Source organism: Petaurus breviceps, unplaced genomic scaffold (genome assembly GCF_028583685.1).
Source record: "Petaurus breviceps papuanus isolate PSGF00001 unplaced genomic scaffold, PetGlider_PUasm1.0 229, whole genome shotgun sequence".
NCBI classification, from domain to species: domain Eukaryota; kingdom Metazoa; phylum Chordata; class Mammalia; order Diprotodontia; family Petauridae; genus Petaurus; species Petaurus breviceps.
Genome location: NW_027185903.1, coordinates 6758174 through 6786018, shown reverse-complemented (window position 1 = coordinate 6786018; position 27845 = coordinate 6758174). Strand labels below are relative to the sequence as shown.

Below are 27845 nucleotides of genomic sequence, written 5' to 3'. Positions count from 1 at the left end.
AGGTCTGGGAGATGTGTCAGCAGGCCACAGGCATAGCTTACCCCTCAACAAAAATCATGCCCGGAAGAAAAAGCATTCTTCAATTCAGGGGAAACAAAACCAAACTTGGATATGACTTGCTGAAATAAAAAAAAAAACAAACCACCTGGAAGAGATGACAGCATAAATACTGAGCAGAACCAATAGTCCTGGTGGCAGATAAGAAATGGATTTTGAATTGGGCTGATTTACACAGCTCATTTTATTTAATTGTTTTGAATTAAAAAAGTGAAATGCTTCATTATATTTTCTCAGAAATAACTACAAAGATTACAGAGTCCTACACAGTTTAAAGACACAAAGTGGATGCTGAGTGACTAGATGTCACCCCAGGAGCGGAATTTTAGAAAGTTAGTCCTTGGAGTAGAATGGCACCGTGGCTCTGGCAGCAGATACAAAGGAATGATGCTTGGAGAGGAGGTAGGGGACACTCTGCAGTTGGCCAGTGGACAGAAGAGAGTCCCATTCTGAGACGGACTCTTAGACTCCATGGTTTATCTTCTACTGCTCATGCCTCTGTCTTCATAAATGGTTAATTTCAATAACACGAAGTCCTCTCTCAATTGGGTCTGTCAGAAAGAGGCCCTGTGGAGCATAAATCTTCTCATTCTGTTCCTGAATATATTTGGTGATTTTCTTCAGAACCTTCTCATAATGTGTTTCCATGCACAAAAAGACAGTACATGCCGTCATACAAACAAGCTAAACAGCTTTCAAGGTAAGATTGGCCCCCAAGCTTTTCTGCTTCTGCATAAAGGTTATTTAGAGTACGAACTGTTTCTTCAAACTGCTGCCGGTCAATCTAGGAATTTCAATCTCACTACTTTATCTTCACACACTTGGGTGAACTATTAGTGTCCTACTTTGGCACTTGGGTGGATGATATCAAAGCCGGTTCTACAACTCGCTGGGGAACTTGGTCTGGAACTGGCACCAGGTGCAGTTGCTGTACTCCCGCTGGATGAAGACCTTGCCGGACACGGGCTCCTGCTGCTTCGCCTTCCCCACTCCCCGTCCAGGGAAACACCGACCTGCCACCTACTTATTTCTAATAATAAGAGAACTGCAAATTAAAACATGTGAGGCAAAGAATTTAAAACAACAAAATTCAATGTTGGTAGGATTGTGGAGAAACTGGTACACTATACTGATGCTGATGAAACTGAGAACCGTTGCAGGCTTTTGGGAAAACAATTTGGAAAATAAGAGCTATAAAATGTAACCCTCCCCAGTGATCCCATTGCTTGGACTATATCCTAAGGATGCTATTAAATGGTTGAAAAAAGACCTATTGATAAAGCATATTCATAGCATCATTATTCATAAAAGCAAAAGACTGTATGCTCTTACCTGTTCAATAATTGGGAGATGGTAGAACTATAATTCCATTGTGTCATAAAAATTTAAAAAAATGAAGAATACAAAAGGACATGGAAAGAAATATAAAGTGATACAGAGTGAAAAAAGCAAACCAAAACTAACATATACACTAAATAAAGGAACTGGAAGGAAAATTCTTAAGGTCTTACAAGTAAGAGACACAGAAACTGTAGTTGGCTTCCTTTTTGTTTTTATATCTGTTTCCCCCCTCCCCTTAGAGCAAAATGCAAATAATTTGGAGATTATGGGGGATTTGATTTGATTCTTTATATTCCTTATTTATTTATGCCTGTTTTAAGTATATAATAATTTTTAATTGAATGGTACTGTTATCAACCCAATTCGATTTTAAGTTCTCTAGGAACAGAATGGCTACCCCAGTAGGTTGAATGCACTCTTTGGGTTCTCCTCTGCTTAAAACCATAACTCATGAGAACTTGTACCAAAGTGTTTGCTTTTCCCCTCTAGACAGCCGGAGTGCACAAAGAGTTCAAAGTAAAGATATCTGATGAAATAGCATAGCAAGAAAAGTCACAGCAGAATATTCCATCCACAAACCTAGCCATATTCCACAAATACAAATATCATCAAGAGGGCAACTAGGCACAGGTAAGGATCATGAAAAGAGGAATATAGACAAGGGACACAAGAGTCCAGGGCACAAGGCACAAAGTAACAAGTCATTATTTTAAGACTGCAGCACCACCCAAGTCTTTTAGAAGGACAGTATCATCCACTTTCAACAGTCCTGCTGTTCTTTCTTCCCCTTGTGGTTTATTGGCAAAGAAAGGAGAAAACGAGTTTCATTAAATGACAATCAACTGACTCCACAATTTTCATTTAGATACAGTAAATAGTATCAGAGGCAAAATTCTAATTTTATTTTTTTCCCGATCTTCCCATCTACTGGGTGATGAGGAAGTTCTCTGACAACAATAACAAATCCAGTAATCTTATGGATGAGCACCAAACTATACCAAGAGTGTAATGATTTCTGTAGCATATATGACAAAAGATTTTTCCTTCTTCATGGTGTGACTGTCCCTATATAATGTACTTTTTATGTTCCACACATTGCCATGAATTGATCACTGAAAAAAGCTCCATGATCCTGTCCAGGTAAGAAAGGTAGCCATTTATCATACTGGTGACAGTATCTTAAGGCATATCTTCCCAGCAAGGCTTTGTTTTGCTGGTTTCATGGCAACATGGTTTCTGCTGGACACTGGTCCCTGCTACCAGCTTTTTGCATCATATTTTCATGGCTACTCCTTAGCCACCTCAGTTCTAGTCTGCTAAGGTAAAGGAGCTAAAAGGGCTTTCCGTTAAGAGCAGCTTTAGTCATAGTCTTTGAACTAACATAGTCGAATAAATGAACAGTCATCAAACTAACAAAATCTTGGCAGAGTATCTCCGGGTTAAGAATGTCTTTTTTTTTTAAAGCTCTTTTGTCTGGATAATTATTAGAATCCTCAGTTATAGATAACTAACTTGGCATTAGCTATTCCAAGATCCTCTCTGGCTTACCAAGCAAATTAATCTGATACCCCTTCCTCTCCCACAAAAGGTAAACTAAGGAGGCAAGAGTCATATGTTCTTTAGTCACACAGCTCACTTTCTGGCTTGTATTATGTGTATCTGAAAACAGCAAAGCTCTCTTCCTTTGGGGTTGTATTGTGAAAAACCCTACCATCTCCCTAATGCCCCTTTAGTTTTGGGCAGTCTTGAGAGATAGAGGTGTTTCCTACTAGATGTTTTCAAGCCAAGGCTGGACAACCATTTGTCTCATACGTTGTAGAGGTGATTCTCATTCAAAAAAGTCTTGATCTAGATGGCCTTTAAAGGCCCTTCCAACTCAGATTGTGTGGTTTTGTAATGTATTAAACTCACTCTTTATTAAATACTTTGTTGTTGAGTCGTTTCAGTTGTAAGGGATTCTTCATGACCCCTTTTGGGGTTTTCTTGGCAAAGATACTGGAGTGGTTTGTCATTTCCTTCTCCACCTTATTTTACAGATGGGGAAACTGAGGCAAACAGGGTTAAGTGATTGCCCAGGGTCACACAGTTGGTAAGTTTCTGAGATTGGATTTGAACTCAGGTCTTCCTGACTCCAGGCCCAGTGCTCTATCCACTAAGCCATCTAGCTGCCTGATCATTATTAAATACATATACTTCCATAAAATAATTTTCAGCACTTTTTGTAGCCTAATTTTTATATTATTTGTATATATGAGGTTTTGATATTTGTTGTTAATAATGGTCTAGTTTTGCAAAACTGATAACTTTTCTTTTGTAAACTGGAATGCTATATTGCGTGGTGCATAAACACCAAAAATTGGTTGAGAAAATCAATTGATCCATGACAACTTTAAGTATGGTCCATTTTGTTTCTCAGTAATTTCTGATTTCAAAACATGCTTGTTAGATTTCATCATTGAAATTCCAAATTTTCTGGATTGAAATGTTGTAGCATGGTAAATTTTAGTATATTCTTCCATCTGGTGTCAGATATGTTTCTTTGAGAAAAATATACTGTTGTTGTATTTTCAAAATCCATTCTATAATGCAACTAAATCTATTTACTTTTAAAAATTACTTTTATTATTACCCAGCATTTACCTACTCTTTCTTCTACTGCTTACCAATTGAACAATTAAAATAAAAAGAAATTAGAGCCTGATAACAAATTTGCATAGCTATGTCAATTTATAAACATTTATTAAATGCCTATTATGTATCAGACACAATGTTAAGTGCTGTGGATACAAATAAGAAAAAACATAATCACTGCCCTAGAGGAGAAGACTATACAAAAAAGGAAGCTGAAAAGAGGGAGTAGAGGAAAGGGTGACAGGAAAAGGTATGATGGAAAAGTCAGAGAAGTTGCATGGTAATGCAGCCAGGTGAGAAATGAAGAGATGTTTTGCACTGAGTTTGGAGTTCATGGCTCTACCCCTCCACCATCGGGACAGAAGGTGGTGAAGAGGTGGAGTACTAAGCCTGATGGGATATTGCAGGATGATGGTGCTTTCTCAATAGTGAGCTTCTTGGGGCCTGGTAAAGAATTCAGTCAGAGAAGTTCCAGAATATTACAGCCAGGTGAGAAACGAGGAGCCAAAGCAAAACAAATTTTCGTATTGATCATGTCCAAAAACATATGTCTCATTAAATGTATTGTTTCTTTGGAAGGAATAGATAGCGTGATTCCTTTTTGGTCCTCTGGAATGGCGGCTTGTTAGTGCAATGATCAGCGTTCTAAAGTCTGTTACTTTTCTTAAAATGTTGCAGTTGTTATATAAATTATTCTGTTTCTGCTCACTCCACGCTGCATTAATTCATAGAGACCTTCTTGGTTACCTCTGAAACTTCATTTTGTCATTGCTTATGGTGAAATAATATTCCACCATATTTATACATCATAATTTCTTTAGCTGATTCACAATAGGCAGTTACCTTTCAGTTTTATGCTACTACAAAAAGAACTGCCATGAATATTTTTGTACATATTCATCCTTTTCCTCTTTCTTTGATCTTTTTGGGTAGAGGCCTAGTAGTGGTATCTTTGGATTTGCGTAGTTTAGTGACATTTGGGTATAATTCCAAATGATTTTATAGAATGACTGGACTAATTCACAGTTCCACCACTAATTCATTAGCAGGCATGTTTACACTCATTTCTTGCAACATTTGTTAATTTCTTTTTTTGTCATCTTTGCTAATCTGGTAGGTGTGAGAAGGAAATGCGGTTGCTTTAGTTTGTATTTTTCTAATTAGTAGTAATTTAGAAAATTTTTTTCACATGGTAGTTGGAAGCTTGAGTTTCTTTGAAAATCACCTATTCATGTCCTTTGATCTGTGTATTAGAGAATGATTCTTTGTTCTCAGACTTTTGAATCAGCTACTTATATATCTTAGATATAAGACCTTTATTGGAGAAACTTGCCATTTACCATTTTCCTTTCTAATTTTAACTGCATTAGATATGGTTGTGTGAAAACCTTTTACTTTTACAAACCAAAATTTTCCATTTTCTCTTTTGTGATCCTCTATCCCTTGTTTGGTCATAGATTCTTCCCTAGCCACATATACATATATTTCTTCTTTGCTCCTCCAATATGTTTATTATATCATCTTTTATGTCTAAATCATGCTTTCTTTTGGCATTTATCTTGGTATATAGTGTGAGATGTTGGTTTATACCTACTTTCTGCCAGATCACTTTTCCATTGTCCCAGTAGCTTTTATCAAATACTGTATCATTACCCCAGTAGGTGGGGTTTAGGAATTTACTGAATACTATGCTAAATGTTTGTTTACTTATATGTGTTTTGTATCTAATCTGTTCTATAGTCAACCTCTTTAATTTTTAGCCAATATCAAATACTTTTGGTGATTATTGATTTGAAGTTTGGTTTGAGATATGGCAGATAGACCTCTGATTTTCCCCATGACTACATTTTCCATGATTACTAACTTTTACTCCCTCCATATTAATTTTATAATTAGTTTTTCTACTTCTGTAAAGTAATCTTTTGGTAGTTTTTACTTGATATGGCACTAAATAAGTAAATTAATTTAACTAACATAATTTTTATTATATTGGTTTAACCTATTTATCTAATTAATATAATTAGTCTAATTAATTACAATCCAAATATTAATTCTCTAAATATTTCTGAAAAGAATGTTTTGTAATTGGATTAAGATAGTTCCTGGTGGTGTCTTGGCACATAGGCTTCCAAGTATTTGATAAATTCTGTAGTTATTTTAAATTGAATTTTTCTTCCTTTTACCTGTTAGTTTTTGTTGATGATATGCAGGAATACTAATGATTTATACAGATTTATTTTCTATCCTACAACTTCTTTGAATTTATTGTTTCAATTATTTTTAGTCGACTCTAAGACTTTTCTAAATAAATCATCACATTTGTAAAAAGCAATAGCTTGTTTCCTTTTTTCTATGCTTATTCCTTCAATTTTCCTTTCTTGTCTAAGAATTCAATCTATTTACAAAGTTATGAGTGTTACCAAGGCCAGAAAAACTATATCCTAGATTAGGAAAAAATGCTAGATGAGAGGTAACTAAGTGGCAAAAGAGATAGAATGCTGGAAGTCAGGTACATGTAAGTTTGAATCAGACACTTACTTGTTGTGTGACCCTGACCAAGCCACTTAAATTTTCTCACCCTCAGTTTTCTCATCTGTGAAATGGGAATAATAATAGCACCTACCTCAGAGGGTCATGGTGGTGATCAAATTAGATAATATATATGTAAAGTTTTTTGTAAACTTTTGTAAAGTACTATATAAATGTTAGCTACGACATTTTTACTGAGCCAGAGTCAGCCTTTGAAAGTTTGTGGAAAATGAGAAAATTCCCACAAATTCCCACTCGAAAAGGGCAAATGTCCTGCTTTTCATGAAAAGAAAGACAATGAAGTCTGTGAGTTATAGGCCAATGAACTTACCTTTACTTCCAGGAAAAGTTCTAGGTATTGTTAATAAATGTCTGGAAAGGGAAGTGAGTATCACAAATCCAGTCATCAAGGACAGGTGCACTATTGGCACACTAATATATTGTTGTTGGAACTGAGAAGTGGTCCAACCATTCTGGAAAGCAACATGGAATTATGTGAAAAGAGTATGTAAAATGTTCATACCCCTTAAGGCAAAGATTCCACTGCAAGGCCTATAACCCAATGAGATCATATACACCAAAATACTTATGGCAACACTCTTTGTGGTAGCAAAGAAATGGAAATAAGGTGGATGCTAATCAATGGGAAATGGCTAAATAAATTGTGCTACATGAATTTAATGGAAAAATATATTGTAAAAATCATGAATATAATGAATATAGAGAAACATAATCTGGTAGAAGAATCCTGGAGCCAGGTGAATGACTGTCACATAAAGGGTTTAAAAGACCATCTATTATTGGGAGTGGGGGATGAGAATGCTTTCATTTAAGAGGGTTCCAAAAGGCTCCATGAAGTTGATAGTATTCCTTCTCTTCCAATATACTGGGAAAGTAGGGAAATTATGGAGGAGTTACATTATAATTCCTTGGGAATTGGTAAGAGATTGCACTTGTTTGGATATGGAGGTTACTGACACATTGAAAGATAAAAGTCAGACTACCAAAAGATGGTGATAGAACACTGGGAAAAGCTTGATAAGATGAAATTTCATGGGCATAAATGTAAACTTTGAAGTGAGAATGTGTGGAAGGTGGAGCAGGTAGAGGGCCACTGGTCATTAAAGGAGTTCTTTGGCTGTTTGTGGTGGTTCTTTGAAAAGGGAGTCAGGCCAGATGCTACAAACAAAGCAGGTCACACAGGCGTGGCAATGGACCAGTGGCAGCTAGGTAGATTATTCCCTCAGTTTGTGACCCAAGTTCTCTTCTCACTCAACTGTACTATAGATTCTACTGACAATCTTCCTACTATTTGTTCTGTTAAACCTCCCTTTGCTGAGGTATTTTGGTCAGAATACTAAAATCAAAGCCTCTCCAGACAACATTCTGGACCTCCTCTACATGCCAAAAGATAGCTGGTGGCACAGTGAATAGAGTACTGGGTCTGTAATCAAGAAGACCTAAGTTCAAATCCAACCTTGGACACTCATTGTTGTCTGTCCTTCATTCTCTAAGAGGACCAATGACATCATGAGGGTGATGTCTTGACTTGTGTGTGAATTTGATTTAACTGAGACAGAGCTGTGCAAAGTCATCAACCTTACTCTCTCTTCTAGAGTCATTGGAGTCCAGTGGCAAAACATAGGTCATGATGACTGGTGATGGCCCAAGATTCAATGAATGACCCTGGCCTTTCTAAATTAAAGACTTTCCCGGGTCTCAGCTTTTCTGGGTCCATACCCTTTAATGACTAAGAGCTAGGTAAGAACTGAGCTTCCTATACACATATATGTTAAAGTAATTTCTCTTTAGGAGGCAGTTAAATGCCTCAGTGAATAGAAGACTGGACCTGGGTTCAAATATGACATCACACACCTACTTGACACACCATCCTGGGCAAATCAATTAACCTCTATTTTCCTTAATCCACTGGAAAAAGAAATGGCAAACCACTAGAGTATCTTTGAAAAGAAAACCCCATGGACTGTATTGGTGTATTATGCTGCATGGGATCATGAAGAATTGAACACAGCTGATTGAACAACAACAAAAATTTCTCTTTTTAAAGTAATTATATCTACTTGAATATTAACATATGCACCTCCCTTCTTACCCTACCCCCTATCCCCCAGTGTTAACATGCTCTGGGCTGTTTTAGTACTTTGCGTCACACAATGAGGCTTAGATATCTCCTATGGTCCTTAAAAAAACAAAATTCTTAGCAGTCTTTACAATAGCTGTGTGACCCTGAACAAGTTACTTAATTTCTTCTTGTCTCAGTTTTCCTCATGTATAAAGTAAGAATAATAGCAGCACCTACTTTGCAAGATTATTGTGAGGATCAAATGTGATAATATTTACAATGCACTTAGCATAGCACCTGGTACATAGTACGTGCTTTATAAATGCTTATTCCATTCTCCCCTGTAATGACAACACAATATTCACAGGGCCTACTGAGTCTATGTATATGCTGGCATAATTCTGAGTCACAAAATATAACAGATTTTCCAAATGGAAGACAGAACCAAAACATTTATTCAGACACCAGAAAGCTGAATCCCAAAACCAGATAGCCAAATCCATCATAGCCACAAAGAAATCTATACACAATAACAATTCAGGGGGCATTGCCATCCCCAAGCCTTCCCCCTGCTAGGGCCTTCCCACAAATGAACACTCACAGATTGCTGCCTGATTCCTCTCTCTCCCTCAGCTCTAACTACTCTGACCAACTTCCTCTGGGCTCTCCTCCATCTCTGCCTCTTCCTGCTCAACCCACTGGGCAAGCTGCTTCCTCCCACCACAGACTCATGTGACTTAGGCTTCCATATGACTCAAGCAGGTCACATGGGCCCATTAATGGATGGGAAAGATCTTTCCATTAAGAAAAAAATACATTAACAATACATTCCCCCCCCCCCCCCCCGCCAAGGCCTAGCTACAATCCTGACACTCACACAATGGAAGTACTCTCTACCTTTCTGACCTCTCCCTCTACTTGGATGCCTCACACAATCTCCATTTAAGGAGGACACCCAGCCCAGCCATGTTTCATTCTTCTTCAGGGTGTACTTCTGCACTTACTCTATGCCAGTTCTCTCCCTCTTTCTTTTTCCAGCTTCCTTTTATATGTTGTCTTTCTCCATTAGTATGCTCCTTGAGGGCAGGCATTTGTTTTTCTCCTTGTATTTGTATTTCTAACACTTAGCACAGTGCCTGGCATATGACAAGCACTTAATGAATGAGTGTTAAGTGACTGACTTAAGATATTCTGAAACTCTTTTTTTCCTTGCCTTGGATGTTGGGAATTGAATAACTGGAAGGGATGGTTTTTGTAACAAAGGTCTATACCTTGCTTAAGATTACTAGGAGATAAGGCAAAAAATGCTTAATATTGATAATGGTTCTCATACCTTAGATGGTCCCCTTGCCCAGTACTCTGGCAAAGGCCCAGCAGATAATATGAATAGGGCTATAAGCTTCGAAGAAAAATAATATGTACCTATAATATAGATGAAAATCTCTATGATAACTTAAATTTACAGGGATTTTGTATCTAAAATTTTTTTTTTGAAATGTACTAGTAGAAGTGAAGAGTACAGAAAATAATATGAAGAGAATTTAGAGCAGAAGTTAGAACAAGCTATAAGAATTTACTGACATTAGACACATGGTTTGGGAAAGAGGACAGTGCCCTTTGTGGTGTTTGGCTATTTCTCCATCTAAATTAATGCTTTTCATTGCAGTGTTTGCAATGAGGACCATTTCTGTGGAGAGATTGGGGCAGCTAGGTGGCACAGTAAGTAAGAGTGCCAGCCCCGGAGTTGGGAGGACCCGGGATCGGTTCCGGCCTCAGATACTTAACACCCACACACACACAAAAACTAGCCGTGTAAACCTGGGCAAGTTACTTAACCCCAATTGCTTAAAAAAAAAGTGGAGAGATTATCTGACATCTGACATCACCAAATTTCATAGAGACAGAAGCCTGTTTTTCATAACCTTGGCTAGATATCTAAGAAACTTCCTGTACAGGTGATCATGAGCTCATACAGAAAATTAAGGTGCCAAAGCTTGTTCACGGGCTGATTTAACTCTTGATTTTCCTGACCCAGTCACAGCTTCTAAAGCATGCAGAAGGTTCAGTGAACAAGTTAACATTCATTCTGGGCTTTTCCCTTAGTACTTCATTTATTAGAGTGCCTTCCTTGCATTTGTGATTTAGGTCAGTATACAGCAGGTGCAGGGCTTGGATAGGCCCTAACAATATCTGGCATCACCAACTATCCTATACATGACAACCTCCTGGGGCAGGAGAGATCACCCTATATATTTAGGCATCCTGAAGCAAAACCCCACGTACTCTGACCTAAATCCATCTCTGATGAAAGCAGTCTAAAGGCATTTGAAATGCAATCACAGGGAAGAGGAATTAGACTTTTTTGATTTGGCACTAGAGGGCACAAATTGGAGGAAGGAGTTGTAAGGAGGATAGTTTGGACTGGATGTATGAAAACTTCCTTACATCTAGAACCATTTATACGTAGAATGGGGGACAACTAGGTGGCACAGTGGATAGAGTACTGGCCATGGAGTGAGGAGGATTTAAGTTCAAATGCAGCCTCAGACACTAGCTATGTGAACCTGGACAAGTCATTTAACCCTATTTATTTATTTGTAAAATAAACTGGAGAAGGAAATGGCAAACGACTCCAGCATCTTTTCCAAGAAAACCTTAAATGGGGTCACAGAGAGTCGGACATGACTGAAACAACTGAACAATGATAGCACAACAGGTAGGATGGGTTCTCTGGGGAAGCAGCGATGCCTTATCTGGATGACCATTTACTGGATAGGATGTTGAAGGGTTTCTTGCTTAGGTAACGACTAGGCTCCATGACTTCTGAGGCTCCGTCCAACCCTGGGATTTTATAAAGGAAAAATAAATCCTCTCATTTTATCACAAAAATGGAAAGATGAGGTGTTTTAAAAGTAAATAACTTTAATAAGTCCTATTACAAGCAAAACACAAATATCATTTTAATGTGATATAATGTTCTCTACAATATTGAAACGGCCCAATAGCACTGCATAACTAATGAGCATCAGGCTTATATTTTAAGAAAACTTTAATATATCAATAAGATAGACTCCATTAAACTATTACTTAATATGTTATTACTGTTAAAGTATTATTTATAGAATAACATGAAAATGGTTATTATTTGGTACTTTGTGTTTTCTTTGAAGAATGGAAGTGGAAATGAAAAATTGAAATGTTAAGTAACAATGGGGAGAGGAAAGGAGTGACAGAGACATAAAGGAAAATTGCATATCATAAACATAAGACAAAGCAGAATATTTCCAAAATGCAACCTGTTTGAGTTGTAATTGTATAAATTATAACTCTTATTTTAATAAAATATTAACTTTGCCAGCATATTAGAATGTTTTATATGGTCTCAGAGGGAGCGATAATCAATATTGCATTTGTTTTTTTCCTAGTTCTAAAAACAATGCAGAGATAATAACTTATAGGCATTGTAGAAACAATGAATGTGTCTGTGCATATTTCAGCTAAGTAATAAAGACTAAAATATGCTTTTTATATTTTGTTTATCTATTCTTATAGTTTTTATATAGTTATATGTGTGGTGTCACTTTACGGTACATTTATGCTTTTCAACTATTACAGATAATGGGCTAGATTCTCACCCTAGAATTTTCCCATAGAATTATTTAAAAGAAAAACAGTAACCATAATGCACAATGAGCTAGATTTTCGTTTTATCAGTCTCTCCGGGAACTCTGAAGAAATAGATTGATAGACATGGATTCAGATTCCTTGTTCTTGTAAAAATAAGCATAGAAAATGAACAGTTCACCAAAGTTTTCTAGTTGCCCATCCTTCCTCCATGAGGTGGAAAGATAGCAAAATACATATTCGCTTGGCATGAATCACTATTTCTGCTGAGAGGATGAATGACCATTTCCAAAACTAACTGAGTGAATAATAAAAGACACAAGGACTTAATGAATAATAGTGTTATTACTCTATACTTGGATTTTTTACAATTTCATCTAATGATATTTGGTCTGATTACCTGGGCAACAAGAGCAAACTGAGATTAATTTTCTAAGCTCTTTGCTAGTCGGTTCCTTAGGATATTACATCTACATGTTGATCAAATATCCTAGGAGAAAATTGAAAAATTCAGCCAAATGTCTGTATGTTTTCTTTGCATCAGACTTTTGGAGGTTTGGTGTTATGCATAAAAAAATCTGGGTGATTGAGTTTTTATCTAAATATTAGCTTTTCATCTAGATGTTTTGGCACAGTGAAAATTAAAGTCAATAACCCTATGTAAGATGATAAATCATATATTTTTTGTTCATGTTTATAGTTATAGCTTTATTTAAGATCTCCTTAAATATAAACCATCACGAGGAGACATATTTGTCTTTTTTGGAAACTGAATGATGCTGTTAGACTGCTAAAGTTACCCCAAAGAGTTAATAGAAGTTAAGTCAAATCAAATCAACGAGCAATTATTAAATGATAACAATAGCAATAATAATAACTAGCATTTAGATAGAACCTACTATGTGCTAAATACTGTGATAATGCTTTTAAAATATCTCATTTGATCTTCACACCAATTCTGGGAGGTGAGTGCTATTATCATCCCTATTTTACAGATGAGGAAACTGAGGCAACCAGATGTTATGTGACTTACCTAGGGTCACAGCTAGGAAGTGTCTGAGGCTGGATTTGAACTCAGTTCTTCCTGACTCCAAACCCAATGCTCTATTGAGTCATCTAGCTCCCCTAATGTGGGAGACAATACATAAGAAACATGTACAAACAAGTTATCTACAGGACAAAACGGGAGCAAGTGTCAGAGGGAAGACACTAGTATCAATCAGTATAGATTCTAGTTGACTGATTGGCTGATATTAATAAGGAGAAAGAGAAGAAGGTTTGGGGCAAGAGAAAGATAATGACTTCATTTTTGTACGAGGTAAGTTTAAGATGTCTACAGCACATCTAGGTTGAGATGCAAAGCTGGAGGCCAACCACATGTATAAAAATACTTGTAGTAGTTTTTTTTGTGGTGGCAAAGAATTGGAAATCAGGGGGATGACCATCAATTGGGGAATGGCTGAACATGTTGTGGTACATAAATGCAATGGAATACTATTGTTCCATAAGAAATGATAAGCAGGTGGATTTCAGGAAAATCTAGAGTGAAAGATGAAATAATAAGGGAAAGCATCTGAGTGATTTGGGAGGAGGAAGAGTGAAAAACAAAGAACTCTCATAGAATAGAACTTGCAAAAATGTCTTATGTACTCCCAGAGTTATGCATTGTGGTAGAAATCTGCTTCAATGTAGACTTGTTATAGGAACTGCTTCCTGAATTTATACCTGTATCCTTGTACTATTTGGCTTCAGTTATGATTTTCAATTCATATTTTCTTAGAAAACACAGTGTAGATAAATTCACATTTTTTACATTGTCTTCCTAACCCAGATCCTGATAAAGTATAAATTAGGAAAATGCCAGAAACTAGAGTTTTTAGAAAAAGAAAGTGGCTATATAAACTTGAAATAAAATAGATATGAAAGAAACAACTAAATTTTCCTCAGGTTCTGCCAAGCAAAAAACGTTCACTCAAACCTCCCCCCCCCCAAATATACACAAATATCATCAATCATAAGATGATAGGGCTCAGAAAGAACAAAAGGCTATTTAGTAAGTTCATTAATTAAGATCAAATCTATAACTTTTTAGTGTCAAAGATAATCATTTGTTGGAGCTTAGGGCTTTTATTCATTACTATTATAGTGGTTGACATTAAGAGATAATGTGCTGGAATTTTATACATTTCCTACCAAGGACTCTGACTCACTCAATACTTCAATATCACTATGGTCATATTGTCATAGACTCTGATTTAAGGTCATACTTTTCACATTAGAAACATGAATCATGCCTTATTGAACAGGGTAAAATTTCTACCTTGTTTGCAGACACAAAAATATATACAGTGTATTGATTCAAAGGCTGTGTACAATTCTTCATAATTCATACAGTCCTTGAAGTTTTATAAAGAAGGGAAAATCATTAAGCATTATATTAATTCTGTGTTTCAAAGTATTATTATTTCTTTAGGCTTCTAGGTGGTTCAGTGGATAGAGTACTAGGTCTAGAGTCAAGAGGATCTGAGTTCAAATCTGGCCTCAGACACTAGCTGTGTGACCTTGGGCAAGTCATTTAATCCTATTTGCCTCAGTTTCCTCATCTTAAAATGAGCTGGAGAAGGAAATGGCAAACCACTCCAGTATCTCTGCCAAGAAAACTCCAGTTGGGGTCATGAAGAGTTGAATGTGACTGAACAACATTATTCCTCTTGAAATACCTAAAATGATATATACCATGGTAATAATCATGACAGGTCTTTTTTTTTAAGTGTGGCTCTTCATCAATAACAATGTTGAATTTTGGTTTTATCTATGACCTATGGGGATGTGATTTTTGTTTAGGCTTTACTTCTTTGGTAATATGATACAGACAAAAATATATTTTTTTTACTGATTACAATTATGAAACCATTTTTATAATTGACTTGCAGAGAAATAAACACTCTTGGGAAAACTCATTCAGTTACCATAAAAGGAGGACAGGACCCACGGCCAACATTTGTTATAACAAATACCCTATTAGTGAATGATCAAGACTTCAAGTCCTCCGTGATCTCTTTGATGTGAGCAGATTGAAACCGATCCATGCTTTTTCATTTGCAAATTTTCCTAGTCTTCCTGTTGAGCTTCCAAGGAGAATACCGAATACTTTCCTCTAGATACCTGTACATTGAATGGATACCAATGGAGTACACAGACTTATTTAAATGGATCATATTGGAGTGGCCTCCACTGCACTCTGGATCCTCTTCTTATTTTTATTCTTCCTTTCAGTTTGCATTGATTTTGATCTTGGCTCTAAGAAGTCAGCTGCCTGACTGTAATAGATAACAGATTCAGAAATGACTCCCACATCAGTTATCTCTCATTTCCTGCTTATTAGAATCAATTTAATTTTTTTTGTTGAGGCTATTTAGTGCCCATCATGGCCACTATTTCCCATCTCTTCTCAAAGAGTTAATGATACATCAGTGTAGAGCAGAGGTTCTTAACACAGGTTTTGTGAACCTGTTTTTGAAAAAAATATTTTGAAAGCTGTATTTTAACATAATTAGTTTCCTTTGTAATCCTAAGTAATTTTACTTTATGCCTTTAAAAACATTATTCTTAGAAGGAGAACCTCTTTTTAAAAATAATAGTCCATTTTTCCCAATTACATGTAGAAACAAATTTTTTTTGCCTTTTTTTTTGGGGGGGGGGGGGGGCAATTGAGGTTAAGTAACCTGCCCAAGGTTACAAGGCTAGTTGTTTTGTGTGTGTGTGTGTGTGGGTGTTAAGTGTCTGAGGCCAGAACCAAACTCAAGTCCTCCTGACTCCAGGGCCACTGCACCACCTAGCTGCCCCCAAAACAATTTTTAACATTTGTTTTTTTTAAACATTTGAGTTTCAAATTCTGTCTTTCTTTCCCTCCCCTGTCCCTTCTCTGAGAAAGTGAGCAATTTGATATAGGTTATACATGTGCAGTCATGAAAAAACAGATTTCCATATTATTTATGTTGTTTAAGAAAACATAGACCAAAAAAGAACTACAAAAAAATAAAGTGAATAATAGTATGCTTTGATCTTCATTCAGACTCTACCAATTCTTTCTCTGCAAGTAGATAGCATGTTTCATCATGAGTCCTTTGGAATTGTCTTGGACAATTATATTTCTGAGACTAGCTAAGTCATTCACAATTGATCATTGTACAATATTGTTGTTACTGTGTACAAAATGTTTTCTTGGTTCTGTCTACTTCACTTTGCCTTAGTTCGTGTAAGTCTTTCCAGATTTTTCTGAAATCATCCTGTTTGTCATTTCTTCTACAATAGTATTCCACTACAATAATGTATGAGAACTTGTTCAGCTATTCCCCAATTGATGGACATCCCTTCAATTTCTAATTCTTTGCCACCACAAAAAGAATTACTACAAATATCTTTGTACAAATAGGTCCTTTCCCCAGAGAAACCTCTTAACTTATAGAATAGGTTGCCTAGCAGAGTTACTCTAGGCTCAAAGGATTTTGTGTACCCACATCCCTTAAAACTATAGTTCACAAGCCTCATCCAGTAGGTTTGCCTTTAAAACTCAGATATAACCAGGTCAAAGCGTGGGTATTTAATGAAATGGCATAGCAGGAAAAGTAGCAACAAAACATTTTCTCCATAAACTATGGAGAGAGAGAATGCACTCTCTCACAGATACACATGGCATTAGTGAGAAGCATAGGGAACATGTGGGGACAAGACATAAATATAGGAGATATAACTGGCCAGGGCAGATGTTTGTCAAGGTACCTCATGTCTTTAATGCTGCACCAGAGCTGTTGGGATTTGCTACAGACAACATCATTCTACCCACACCAGGCCTGCTTGCTATTGACTTCATACTCTATGTTGGCTCCTGTTCAGCTTTCTCTAGTTTCTAACTCAGCTGAAATACTCAGCTATCTCTTTCTCAGAAAAGAGAGGGTGCTACCACGTATAAAGTCTGTAGAATGATTTTCAAACTTTTTGGTCTTAGGACCCCTTTATTCTCTTAAAAATTATTGAAGATTCCAAAGGGATTTTATTTATATGGGTCAAAAATGGATAACTTTTAAAAATGTTTATTAATTCATTAGAGATAATCATGAAACCATTACATATTAGTATAAGTGGCACTTTAAAAAAGAAAAGTAACTATATTTCCCAAAAGCAGAAAAAAAGTTTTAGACATTTTTGCAGATCTCTCTAATGTTTGGCTTAATAGAAGACAGCTGGATTATCACATCTGCTTCTGAATTCAATCTGTTGTGATATGTTGCTTTGGTTGAAATACAACTTCATGCAGATATATAGCTGGGAAAGAAGAAATATTTTAATAGGCAAATAAAATCTTAGTATTACTATGAAAATTGTTTTGACCTCACCTGGACCACATTTTAAGTTTTTCTAGCTCTTTTAGAAAAGGCAAAAAATCCTTGCCCTAGAACCAAAGAAATGATTGCTTTTTCTTGTTTCTTCATTTTTGACTACTCTGGGCTCTCATCTCCCCAGGAGGAGATTCTCAGTCCTAGACACCAAACTCTTTGGAACAAATATCAGTATCCTTTGAATTAGCCAATGCCCTTAAGTTTAGTTTGTTTTTTTTTTTTAAGATTGAGATAGGTATGCCAAACCTAGGTGACAAGGTCATCCAGCTGCCCCTCCATCTTCTCAGTCAAATTTCTGGCCTCTTCACATGCTAATGTGGCTGGTCTAAAGCTCAGAGGGTCTAGGGGGCTTAAGGAGTATCTGTGTAGTCTATAAGTCATTGAACTCAATTATTTCCCAACTTTAAACCATGTTTTCCATTATGTATTTTTGCTATTTACCACAACATTTACTTTTGTGTTGAAATCATCTAGGATTTATTTAGGAGGCTCTAATTGAGTCTTGGCAAAATTTCTCCACCTCCTCATCTTCTGTAACAGATGTTGCAGTGATGATTTTCTTTTTTTTCCTTTTGAAAATATTTTTATTGGTATCTTCTGTTCTTATATCACTATAGCTATTCCAAGTATCCCTCTTTCTCTCCCCTCCCAGAGAACCATCCTATATGACAAATAGCATTGGGTTTTTTTGAGATGGAAAAAAACATCACAAGCAATCCATATATTGAAAAAGTCCAAAAAACCCCTAAACCCCCAAGTGCAGTGTGTGACACTTACAGACCTCCCACCTCCACAAAGGATAGATTGGTAGCGTCTTTTCACATCTCTTCATTTGAGTCTTGCTCGATCTTTCTAATTTTGTTACACTTACTTTTGACTTTTTGGTGTGTAGTTCTTTCCATTTACATTGTTGTCATTACTGTGTATATGGTAAAATGACTTTTATTTTATTTTTTTGCCTTTTTTTTTGAAGGGCAATTGGGGTTAAGTGACTTGCCCAAGGTCACATGGCTAGCGAGTGTTAAGTGGCTGAGGCCGTATTTGAACTCAGGTCCTCCTGACTCCAGGGTTGGTGCTCTATTCACTGGCCACTTAGTTGCCCCTAAAATGACTTTCAATGTTGTCTTTTTGCAAGTTCTTATCATTGTCCTTTGAAATTGTATTTCTTAGTGCTTTTTTAGCTGCCCATTAAAATGAACATCACCAACTCCTTTTTTAATCTATACAAAGAGTGTCTATGAACTACCTTTTCATTTAGCTATGTAGTAAATATTCTGGCCTTACTGAGTTCTAAGGGTACCCTCAAATGGCTGAGGTCTCTATCACCTCAAGCCCCCCATTCTGGTATATTCCTTGTAAGTTCCCAGTTACAAACACTCAATTCCATTTATGCAATTGATGTTAAGTAGTTTTTACTTCAAAGATAAAGCAAGAATAGGATTGCAACATTTTTCTCTCCAATACTTCCAGGGGTATCAGATTTAATATAACTTCTCTATAGGATTGGCCCAACTATGGCATCATTGCTGGATGATCAGCTATCTCCAGCCTGGGTTCCAAAGGTTGCTCCTCACTCCTTGAGTCCTCAAAGCTGGACCTGCTGGCTGCAAACCCTGGAACAGATACCAGTCCTGGACTTACTGGTGGTTTACTCTCTGGACCTCTAAAAACTCACAAAGTTGTAGTCTCAGACTTTTAAAATCTCAAATGAAAGAACAAATGCCATGGTAAAAAAAAATAAAACAACTGAGGTCCATATTCATGGGTCACATACCAACCTTGGATGGAGATTAGCCCGAAGTCTTTACCTCGACAGCATTGTCTCCTTTCCTTACTGAAGTGATTCCCTACAGGAAGACAGATTCTGTTTAACTAGAGCTTTTTTGAATGCCTCAGGTTCTTGGCTATGCAGCAAGTCAGAAAGGATTCTCTTCAAGGTGGGGTTAGAAGACTGGAATCGGTTATAGATTATCTACACGTTACTAGAAATCTCTCCATCTCACTCCCTTTTCATGTCTTCATGACTCTGGAAGCAAGTTCCCTATTCTCTTTCATTGGGGATGGGAGGAGGGAGGGAATCGCATCAGTCAAGTATTCTGCACATGCCCATAAAGACTAGGCTCATTGGCCAGGTCCCTATCCTACTTACCATATGCTCTCCGTTTCATGTCAGCACAGCATGAAGGAGGTCTAATCTCTTTTTATAAGCTATGATTTCCTCTTCTTTCCTGGCTTCTTTTATAGTATCACAGAATCATAGGACCATAGATTTAGAACTGGAAGGGATGTCAGAGGTCACTTCATCCAACCCTTTCATTTTATAAGTGAGGAAACTGAGGCCCAGGTAGGATTAGTGACTTGTCCAAGATCACATAGATAGTCAATGTTGAAGCCAGGATTTGAACTCAAGTATTCTGACTCTGGAACCAGTGTTCTTTCCACTTCATCATGTTATCTCCAGTGAAATGGGCAAGATTGCTAAGAGTCAATTACTCTAGTATTAGGGGAAGTTGTTGGTTTTTGGAGCAGTATTTCATATTTAGATATCAATAGTCATGTTAGTATTTATAGATGGTCTAAATACTCTGATTCTCTAGCTTTTCTCTCCCCTTTTCCACCATTCTACACCATCCCTTCAGAAGAGGAAGAGAGTCACACAGGACTGAAAGACATTTTGTATTTTTCTTTGTTTCCTGGATTACTATGGCCAAATAATTCATCACCAAGGGGCCAGTCTTCCAGAAATGAGCCTTTCTGTATTAATTAGGCTGGCTGTTGGAAAACAGAAAGAGTCTGTTGCTGAAACTATATTTCAAGCATTTAAAACATGGTAGAAACTGTTAGAATTTACAAATAGGCATAACCTTTAAGAATAGAGAGTCATCTTCATGGTAGAGTTGAGGTCTCTTATTAGGAATCTGTGGAAGGTGAATGATAGAAATGTAAATAATGGTTTATATGATTTGGAGACTTATAAATCATAGGTACAACTTAGATTTTATAAAAGAGGAGATCATATCATAAACTTTTACTTTATATTTTACTGTTTAAAATGGAATACTATATCCACATAGACTTTGAAAATGAGGGGAAAATGTATTACGTTACTATTGGGAGTTTCAGGCAGAAGAATTTCTGGTTTAGCTATAAATTGCCATCTGTACAAAATATAATGACATATTGCAATCAATAGTGACCAAGCCGGATATTTGCAGGTCAGTTATGGCAAGAGAGGAAGGCAATTTCACATTGAGAATGAGTAATGGAAAAGATAAAAGGTAACCTTGACAGGTAATCCTGTTAAGAGGGAAATTGGAAAATATTTAAAGATCCTGATTTGTACTAATAGTTAATTCTATGGAATTACATCTTTGATGAATATACAGTATTCTAAAACATTAACTTCCTTGATTTAGTGAAAAACCTTTTCTGTGACCTGAAGAGTCTGAGTTTTTTTTGAAAATTGCTGTTAATATTTGTTAAATAATAGTGACCCATCAGTAATACAGTGTGTCTTTTGGAGAGAAGAATGAATTAGTAGGTCCTTACTTAGCATTTAGTATGTGCCTAAGTCTGTGTTTTGTGCTGTGAGAGATTAATTGTCTTTTCTCTAACTTCAAGGAGTTTATAGCCTGGTTGAAGAAACAAGATAGATAATGTAAAGCAATAGTGAATAATAAAATATGTAATGAGTGAGTGATTGTGCCTTATGTATGCCTGGGACCATTGTTGTTCAGGGTTAGTATTTTTTTTTTGATGGAGTAAGGGAAGGCAATTGGGCATAAGTGACTTGTCCAAGGTCACATAGCTAGTAATCATGTCATGTGTCTGAGGCCAGATTTGAACTCAGGTCCTCCTGACTCCAGGCTGATATTCTATTTACTGTGCCACCTAGCTGCCCAGTGTTAGTATTTTTAATCCTCTGAGTTCTTACAGTAGCCTGCTATAGTGACTTATGGTGGTTTTGCTGCAATAGAAGACTGACTTGTTGAAGGCCTAACCATTTCTTGCCTATTTCTTACTGTTACTCAACAGAATATTGGGATGAGTACTATTTGAATATATAGATATATAATGTGTGTACATATATATCAGATTATATATATATAATATGATACACGATATGTTACATATAGTGTGCATACACACATGTGTTTATTTGTATGTTTGTGTATATATGTGTACACATATACCCACATATATACATATATGCAGTCTAGGACCTTGAATCAAAGAACCTTGGAAAGAGCAATGCTTCCAGCTCAGCCATCCTCCTGGGAAGCAAGTGCAGCAGAGATACAGCCTGCCCACAGTTCCTTCTTGTACAGAGTCGAAGCTTCTAAAGCCCCAGAGAAAAAGTTCTTACCACCCAAGTCCTTAGCACTGAAAAATGACTTGACATTAGAAACGGATGTGATTTTATCAGTGGAAGTGACATTGAAGAAGAGGCATCATCTTTTGCTTTGCCACTGAATTCTAAGGACCATGAAGCCTTTCCATCTGACTTGGAGCCATAGCTTTCCATAGACATCATCATCCTCATTAGAATGTGCGCAGAGACTCTCCAGTTTTTCTATTTATATCTCCAGGGCTTAGCACCGTTCTTTACACACAGTAAGCACTTAATTGATGCTTTATTCATTCCTTTGCAAGAGTAGGGAGAAATCACTGTGGAATAGTCAGAGAAGGTTTCATAGAAGATATAGGACTGAATTGGGCTTTAAAGGATCAACATTATTCAAACAGAGGGAGGAGACATGCAGGTGGGGAGGAGAAATGTTTAGAATGTAACTCTCATTGTTTTACCAGTTTTATTTAGCTTCCCCTTCTTAAAATAGAGGGTTATTAAAATTCATTTTCAGTTAAAGATAGACCAAAATGTTTGGAATTTCACAGCCTTTATAACTATATGTTTGGTTAATAACATATGTGTAAGTATACCCCCTGAGGCCTACATTAAAATGTCATAATATTATACTTCAGAGTAACTATAACCATAACTTTAAAATCAATTTAATGTCAGGTTAAAAAAGGCATGTTTTTATTGTGCTCATAAGAACATGATACTGGCACTCTGCTACCTAGGGCATAAAGGGAGTTTCATAATCAAGAGCCATGCCTAGAAAATATTGTTTTTCTAGTTCTCTGAAGATGAAATTTTGGGAGGGTCAGCACAAGTGCACTGCTTTTCTTATTGTATTGAAGCGGGAGTTTGTTTGAAATCACCTTGGCTTTTGAATCAATCATTAGTCAACAAGCGTTTATTAGTTTTTAACCCTCATGCTATGTGCCTGGCATTGTGTTAGGTGCTGAGGATACAAAGACAAATACCCTCAAGAGGCTAAATGCTAATAGGGGATAAGACACGTATGTACACACATTTATATTATGCACTACATATAATTGTGATGGGCTGGAGATGCCCAACATGATTTGTCTATAGAATTCACAGAAATATGCTAAAGGGTGTGTGTGTGTGTGTGTGTGTGTGTGTGTGTGTGACTGTCGTGTGTGGGGTGTCAGGGAAAGGAAACAGACAGGTTTGGAAGTAGCTAAGTTTGAATCCCAGGCAGAAAAAAACAGAGCAAGGTATCAACCCAAATGCAAAGCCCTAAGCTAAGGAAAGTTAGGTGAAGTTATTGTTGTTGTTCAGTTATTGAATTGTGTCCAACTCTTTGTGATCCTGTATGGGGTCTTCTTGACAAAGATCCTGGAGTGGTTTGCTGTTTCCTTTTCCAGTGGATTAAGACAAATAGAAGTTAAGTGACTTGGTCAGGGTCACACAGCTAGTATCTTAGGCCAAATTTGAACTCAGCTCTTCCTGACTCCAGGTCCATCCCCCTATCCAAGGAGCCACCTAGCTATCTCTAAAACAAAAACAGAGCAGAGTGACAACTAGCTTGAGGCAATTGGAGCTTTGTCTCAGGGTGCTGACACCATCCAGGGCTGTGCTTAGTCCCCAGTGTAGCACTTCAGGACTACCAAGGGTAAGGAGTTGTGTCTGATTCCCTCCATGTCAGTGTCTGTCAGCGATGAAGCACAGCCTTCATTTCTCTTACCATTCTGTGGCTATTGCTGTCCTCCCCAGGAGTCCTTGGCATCAACCTTCTCTCTGCAGCTGCTAGAATCCTTAGGTACAGCTGTAGAACCAAGATATTGGCAGAGGCTATTTCCAGAGGGAGCAAAGCTGGAGCAGAAGCAGGCATTGCATCAGGAGATTATCTTGAGAAGCAGCAGCATTCACAATTACGTTTTTGCTAGTAAAGGTATTTCTCTGGTGCTGGAAGTATAGAGGGTCATCATAAAATGATGAGGTCTAGGGCTAGGGGTGCACAAGACCCCAAAATACCAACACCGCCGGGTCCTGCCAAATGAATTAGACTCAAGCCTTCTCTCAGCCAAAGAAAAGCAAAGTTTATTAAAAGTTCACCATATTGGGTAGACTCTTAAGGAGCCTTGGTATCTGTAAGGTTTGTATTGGAAAATTCTATGGTGCTCTCACACACGTGGAGGCAAGATGGGGTCTTATATACAGAAAGGTTGTGGGAGGCATCTAGGGGTGGTCTAGAGGAGGAGTTTGGGGAGGGTCTTCAGGAGGAGTCAATGAGGTCAGACTCCAGTAAATGAGTGATTAAGGGTGAGAAGTTGCTGGAAAAAGGAGAGGTAGACTAGTAACAGGTTTGGGTAGAGCCACAGTGAAAGGCTTATGGCCTCATGCAAATGCCTCATCGAATGGGAAGATTCAATCAGAATTCAAGGGGTTCCCAGAGCCTGTACCTCATCAGAAGGAGGTATTGAACATAATCCTTCCTGCATCTTTCAGCTTGGTGATAGAGCTGGGCAATTCAAATGCTTCTGACAAGTTGAACTCAATGTAGGTGCTAGTTTGGGTGTCCCACAGTCATAGAATGATAGATGGTAATTCGCTGAATGGTTGGTTGATGGTGATGCTGTCTTAATATTTTCATGTGAAGTACAGCTGCAGAGAAGATGTCAGCTAGGTGGCTAGGTGGATAGTGTTGGGTCTGGAGTCATAAAAACCTGAGTTCAAATCTGGCCTAAGATGCTAGCTGTGTGACCCTGGGCAAGTCACTTAACCTCTATTTGCCTTCATCCACTGGAGAATGAAATGACAAACCATTCCAGTATTTTAGCCAAGAAAACCCCATGGACAATAAATTCCATGGGGTCAAAAAGGGTCAGACACAACTCAACAACAACATACTGCATTTCACTGCATAATTGCCACAGATTTTACGTCAAAATTTTTGTAAAAAAGTGGTGTGTGACCATTAAGTAGAGTTTTAAAAAAATTGTACTGGATTTATTTAAAAATCATTTATCACTAAACTGATTTTTGGTGCAAGATTAGGATGCATGGAATATTCATGAATATATGTGAAGATTGAATACTTACAATGCATGTGCGCTGAGAATTCTAGACTCCTGGCTTACAGTGCTCCAGAGATAAATGTGTATCCACATGCCATGGGTGAATACTGCACTGTTTACCTTGTGAGCCGCATGATGAACAGAATTATACCATGCAATGATTACGTGGTGGAAGGTTATAAACCAACTTTTGGACTAAAAAAAAAAAACAGGGTGTGACAATTATGTGGTAACTGAAGAGAAGTACTGATAAAACTCTTGGACAGATTGTTCATAGTAATGACTACAAGTCTCGACATCTTGAGATATAGCTACTATTCTATAAAACTTTTAACTTGTTCTAGCACTTTAGACTTTTTTGGGACAAAAAAAGATGCATTCAGGATGCAGTATTTGTATTCTGTGGTCATTTGTTGTTGATTAGCTTACTCATCTGTAAAATGGGAATAATAATCATACCTGCCTTAGAAGGTTGTTGTAAGGATCAGAAGAAATAATATTTGTCAAGTACTTTGTAAACCTTAAAGGTCTATATAAATGTAAGCTACCATTATTATTATTAATTATACAAATCCATTTGCTGTTGAAGTAAGTTATAGAAACTAAACAAATCTTCCATACCAGATTTTGAATTTAGGATCGCAAGTTCTTGCCACCAAAGTCATTGGTATAGTTAAATGGTTCAGTGATAGAAATGTATATATTTTTATCAATGGAAATGTCTCTAAAGAAGATGCATTGCCACCTATCTTTCTGATATATCCTAAGGATAAACCCTCTTGCTTCCCCAGCTTAATCCACCAGTATATATTGTCTCCCTCTTTTGGAATGTTGGAGAGTAGGGACTGACTGTTTTTTATTTTTATTTCTAGCCTTTTCTCACCCATCCAGCTGAGATTTCCTCCAGTCCCCACTCCCACTCCCATCACAGTTCTAAAATCCTGAATCTCATCAAATTAGCTCTACCATGTCAGGCAAAAAGCATTTTTTACTCCTGGCCCAGATGCTAATCTCTATGAAAAAAGGGCAGTCCCTGCCCTGAAGGAGTTTATATTTTAGTGGAGGAGATACACATAAAAAGAAATGGAGGCCAGGAAGGGGGCACTTTGGTCTCTAAATTACAGGGATGATGAGTGAGGCCTAGGGGAGTAGATTGACACATCCCAAGTAAGAACAATGGTTCCCTCAGTTTAATCCTCCAAGATCAAATTTAAAATGCTCGATTTGACATTTAAAGTCCTTCACTTGACACTTGGTACTTACCACAATACGTGGCACATTTTGTTGTTAGCTAGGATAGGTAGGATATACAATCCTGCCCCTCATCATTTTGCCCTATGCCCTGGTACCACATAAGCCCAAAGTTATACAGGTTTAGTGTTCCCCTGAAGGACATTCTGGTGAAGTTGCATACATATAGGGAGCCATGACCTCTAATGGGCTGAGAGACGGCTAAGAGAAGGAGAAGCAGAGAATGAGACATACAGGAAAGAATTGAGAATACAGATGTTGAATGAGTGAATCGGCAGAAGCCCTGTAAACAAAGTTTATGGGGGAATAGACCCAAAGTGGCCCTTTACTCCCAAGGCCTGAATGAATGCTTAGATCTTTTTCTCTCTGGTTGAGTCGTGATTTCATATCACTCCCAGGCTGTAGATCCCTCTAACTTGTGTGTTGTCATCTAATCTAATCTGTATGGTTCCCCTGATTGCTGATTTTTATTTACGTGCTTTGATAATCATATTTGTTTGCTACTTGTCAATGGTTTTTCTATAGTAAGTATATGGTGGAAGGGGAAGCGCTTTTGGGCAAGACTAAGTTAACTATTATACTAAATGTCTGGGGCAGAGCTACTTCTCCCCTAGAGTGATCAGGGAAAGTATCTTTTATCCTTAACTTCCAAAAGAACTGTACCCTTAGACTTCAAATATCTGATAGGTATAATTCCAAACCCAATACTCCTTTTGAAGATAGGAGAGTGATGATAACCCAGCCATGGCCATACTCCTATTCCCCACAAAAATAGAATTCCCATTTCTCTAAAACATAGAATAGGGCATGTCTCTTTTTTTACACATGAAAAACCTAGGCCTGTGTTAAACATTTTTTATTACATGTGCATTCCAATTTTTCAGCCTTTTGCTTTTAACCCAATAATCAAATAACTATTACCATTTCTTCAGGAAGAGGGGAACCAGTTTACCGCTATCTGGATCAAATTCACTATCCTTATTGATGGAATCCTAATAAAGCTGACCCCAGCCCCAATATTCCAACTTCATTATGGACCCAAACTCACTGAACAGCCCCTCCACTCCCCCATGTCCTAAATTTTTTATATATGCCTCACTGCTCATTGGAACAACAGGTGTGTCCCTGAACTTTTCGTTCCCACAGAAACAGCAGGTATGTCCATGTAATGGGAACTCAGCTGCTGCCTTCTAGTCACTGCCTCCAGACCCATTCCCACAGAAACGGGTATGTTCTTGTATTCAATCACAGTCACATCATCCATATAGCCCAAGTCAGGACCACAATACCTAACTATCTATCTTGATCAGACAGGACCACAATAACTAGCCAATTAGAGGGCAGCATGACCAGAATGTTTAACCACTGAACCATAGATGGGACCCCTCTTCCATTACCTAATCCCTTAACAAACCCCTCCTGCCTTTTTAATATTAATCATATTCCTCTTAATTATTTGAATTTGTAAATTTTGATTATGTAATTGCATCTTTACCCTATGAAAATCCATCTTGTTTTCTCTGAAGTTGCTGGTTCCT

General features: G+C 37.3%; 1 pseudogene; it reads right to left on the bottom strand.

The window, feature by feature from the left end:
* Positions 1 to 210: 210 nt before the first annotated feature.
* Positions 211 to 23870, bottom strand: LOC138167557 (golgin subfamily A member 7-like; annotated as a pseudogene).
* Positions 23871 to 27845: the final 3975 nt, after the last annotated feature.